Source organism: Acinonyx jubatus, chromosome D1, assembly GCF_027475565.1.
Source record: "Acinonyx jubatus isolate Ajub_Pintada_27869175 chromosome D1, VMU_Ajub_asm_v1.0, whole genome shotgun sequence".
NCBI lineage: Eukaryota > Metazoa > Chordata > Mammalia > Carnivora > Felidae > Acinonyx > Acinonyx jubatus.
In genome coordinates this window covers 2,168,121-2,172,383 of record NC_069390.1, presented here as the reverse complement: position 1 = coordinate 2,172,383, position 4,263 = coordinate 2,168,121, and positions in this window count along the sequence as shown.

Genomic DNA, 4,263 nt, shown 5'->3' with positions numbered 1-4,263 from the left:
CCCCACTGCCTTCCCTCACAGTCCCGGGGGAGGCCATTCTTGCGCCGCGTGCCTGTGTTTAGGGGGTGGTGGCGGAGGAATAAAAGTAAGGAATAGCCAAAATGAACGCAGTGGGGGTTGGTCGACTGAATCAGCAGTTAGGCCTGCACCAGTGTCTTGAGGCTCTGTGGGGGAGCTTGGGATGTTCTTGCGTGGCAGGAGCAATGGCAGCCTTGTTGGAACCAGCGAGCACGCCTCGATGGACCACCGGCACTTGGCCGTTGGGCGGGTGGTAGTGCTTCCTGGCTTCTTGGCCGACGCGGACCAGCAGAGGAGCCGTGTTCAACCCACGCACAAACTAGGAATTTTCTACATGTTGTCCTCGGATCTGGTCTCTCTGGTCTTTCAATCTCATCTGAGAAGGTCAGCTCCTGCTTTAGCTGCCCTCCAGCTTCCTAGCCTGGCCACAGACTTCTGTGCCACTGAAGTCCTGTCTCTTCTCTGAGGCTTTTCCGGCGCAGATTCACGCAGACAAGTGCCACGTGGGGCCGGCTGTGCCCTGGGCCTCGGTTTCCCCAGCTGCCCCAGGTGGGGTGGGCCCGTGTGCCCGGAGGCTTCTCTGTTCCAAGCGTCTCCCTCCCCCAGCACGGTCCGTGCTCCCCCCGAGCACCCCGGGTGTGGTGTTCCCTCGCGGTGTATTTTATCGTTTCCTACCCACTTCCTGGGGCAGCGGGCCCGGCAGGAAGATGGGGCCGCGGGCGTGATTGATCCAAGCGGCTCTCGTCTCCTGCTTTGATGTTACTCACAAAGATCACACGCTTCCTAGAGGCTAGAGACCAGGGGGAAGTTTCGCGGAGCAGGGTAGGGAGGGTGCGGGGGCGGGAGAGGAGGTGGGGGCGGGGGTTTCAGAGTCGTGGGCAGGTGGGGGTCCTGGACACGGTGCTGTCCAAGCAACAGGCTCTCAGCTCAGTCTCCACACCCCTGCTCCTGCAACCTGGGTCCCCACGCAGGAAGCAGGAGGAGGCCAGGCTCCCGACAGACACCGGGATGGGCCCTCCTCAGGGTGAGGGGCCACTGCCCAGACACGTGTGAACCTGGGCCTGGGGACAGGTGAGGGGGGGGGGTGGGTGTAGCTGTGCCTGCAGGGAGGGCTCGGGGACAGAGCTCCGAGTGAGAGGAAGGGAGGGTCTGAGCATTCTCTGGTGTCCGTCACCTTCTGCCTCACTAAGGTGCCTGGGGTGCTGGGGACTGCTGGAGGGGGTAAGGATGTGGGGAGACCTCAAGCACCCCCACAGCACCCCTGGTGCCTCACAGGGGTGCTGCCGAGAGGGCCATACGACAGAATCAAGCCCAGGAGGTCGTGGAAGGACCCGCTGAGAGAGCAGGATCCTGGGTTCAGAGTGGACCCCTCCCCCTTGCCACACAGCTGGCACCTGAGGAACGGGCAGGGAAGGGTGGTGCCCTGGCCGCAGGGACCTTGGGATGGGGCAGGACGGTGGCCCCTGCTCTGGTGCTAGAGGAGATCCTTTTTCAGGCCGCTGTCTCTGGCCCCCACCCCACCCCCGCCCCAGCTGTCCGGCCACGTCAGTCAAAACACCTGCCTGATCCCCTCCTTCAGGGCACAGGGCGGCGGACTCCCCAGATGGCACGGCCCGGTGGAGCCGTGCCCACGTCCGGGCATGTCTGCAGCCCCCTGGTGCCACCAGCCTCTTTCCAAACCCTCATTGTATCCCTTAATTTAACTGGCACTTCCTGAGTACCCAGCGCCCGGCCATCCTTGTGGTCTCAAAGTCCCAGGAAAGCCTCTTCTCCAGTGGCACGTCGTGGGCACGGCTCCTGACCCCAGCCCGGCGGGGGTGCTGTGCCCGCTGGCGGCTCGGGGCCCAGTACAGGGATAAGTGGGGGCCGGCCTGGCCGGAGACTCGGGGGCTCCGGGGCGGGGCGGGGGCGGGGGGGAAGTGTCATGTGGCTCACAGGGCCTCTGGGGCTGGCTTGGGCAGGACGGGAGCAGCCTGGGGCATAGGACGGCTCTCTCTGGCTTCCGCCAGCGGCCTGGGGGGTGAGGCTGGATGCGGGAGGGGCCGAGACATTGCTCCGAGGGGTCACGCGGGCCTGGCAGGAGGGGTGCATCCAGGAGGTCGAGCCCAGCACCCAGGAATCTCCCGGGCGGTCTGTCTGGCTGCCTTTATTAAGCACCGACTGTGTGCCAGATGTGGGCCCAGTGCCTACATGTCTTTGCTCCATCAGCCCCTCCCCCCCACCCTTTTGAGGGGCACCTTCACAGTTCCCATTTCACAGACACTCGGTGGCGGGCCAACCCCCCCCCCCATCCCCAGACTGGGCGACCCTCGGGTGGGGCCCGCACGGGCCTCGGAGCCCGGCCCCCGTGGCCGAGCCCAGCGTCTGCGAGGTGCCACCCGCCCGGCTCCAGAGGGCATGCCCGTGGGGGAGGGGGACCCAGCCCGGGGACGGGGGGCCCCGGGGAGCGGCCGCCCCCACCTTGCCACCCCAGCAGATGCTCCCAGCACCCATCGGACGCTGAGGGGCTCGAGAAGGGAGCCCAATTTGGAGACAAAGGCCGGGGGCTGCGGACGAATATCCGTGGGCATTGTCGGCGGCGAGAGCCAGGCAGCCGCGTGCTCGAGGTCCACAAAGGGGTGGGGGAGGGGCCGCCGGTGGGCCTGGGCTGCACATGCCACCGTTGCCCGGGCGACGGCCCTCTCCCGGAGAGGTCTGCTGGGCCATTGTCCGGGGCACACAGGATGTGTCACACACCAGATGGCCGTGTGCTGTCTAAGTCAGTTATCGGGGGACAGAGTGAAGGAATGCGGCCGGCGCGGCGGGCCGGGGCGCCATCTGTTCCCCCAGACCGCGGGCACCGGGCGGGCATTGAGCGCCCGGCCGGCCGGGCCCAGCCTCCACCGCGGGCTTTAATTAGCTAATTCCATAATTGGGCTTTATTTCAGGTAAATTGCATTTCACACCCGAGAGGGCCGCAATGGCCCGTCCAGGAGTGAAGCACTCAGGCACTTTGTGTTCAGTCGATAATACGGAAAACAAAGCCGGGCTGGGTGCAGGGGCCGTGCCCTGCCCAGATGGGCGGCCCCGCCACAGCACACCCAGGGCCGGGGGGCCGGGGGGCCGGGGTGCTGGGGGGCCTGGGGCGCCGCGGAGGGCCCTGCTCTCCAGCCGGCCGCTTCCTGGGGTTTCCACAAATGTTTACCCAACAAGGAAACAACAGCTTTTGCCTTTCCAGTAATTGTTGTTCCCGCCCCTCCCCCGGTGGGTGCAGGGTGGGCGGGGGGGGGGGGGGGGGAGGCCACGGGCCCTGCGCCGCCCCTCCTGTCCTCCCCTGCCCTGGCCCACGCTGGTCAGGCCAGATGCCGAGTCCCCACGGTGGGAGCCCCCCAGGGGGCACCGGCCCATTGGGGTGCAACAAGGCGGGGACCCGGGGCCCTCCCTTCCCACAAGGGCCCGAGCTTCCCCTCCATCGGAAACCTGGGCCGCCTGTCCCGACACTGGCCTCCAGCGGCTTCCAGAGACCCGACTCAGCCGCCCCCAGCCCGCTGGCCTGGGAACGTGGGTGGGCTCTGGCAGGAGAACAGAAGGGCACAGCCGTCCCAAACGATGGAGGAACAGGTGTGTGGAGCGGACTCACCCCCCACCCCGGCTGAGGGTGACCGCTTGGGGGGCCACGCAGAGTGCCGTGGGCGCCCCTGGGGTGGGGCGAGGGTGGGCTGGGGCTCCCCTGGCACGTGCCCCCAGCCTGCTTGACTCTGGACAGGCCCGAGGGAGCCCCTTGTTACTGATGGGGAAGTCAAGGCCTAGAGGGGGGTAGGTATGTCTGTGCAGGGGCCCTGCACCCCGCCCCCTGCCGTGGGGATCTGGTCTCTGCTCCTTGACCTCCTTAAAGGGAGGGTGGGCCCGGACGTGCCCACTGCTGTGGTGGAGCTCGGCCCAGGGCCGGTCTGCCTGGGGGGGGACAGACGAGTGTTCCCCTGGGTGGCTCTGCCCCCCTCACCCCGCATCCACAGCTCCGACCAGGCCTGGATTGAGTGTTGGGTCCTACCAAGGTGCCTGCCTTCCCCAGGGGCTCAGGGGCTGCTGGGCGACAGGCCGTGACCACATCTTGGCCACGCCAGGCGCCCACAACAGCCCCAGTCAGGAGCCATGCCAACCAAGGCTGCAGCCTTTGACGGGATCCGCAGCCTCTGCGAGCTCTCTCAACACCGGCCCCCTCCTCTGTGACACGGACCGTGCGTTCCTATGTAGCAGCCACCTGGG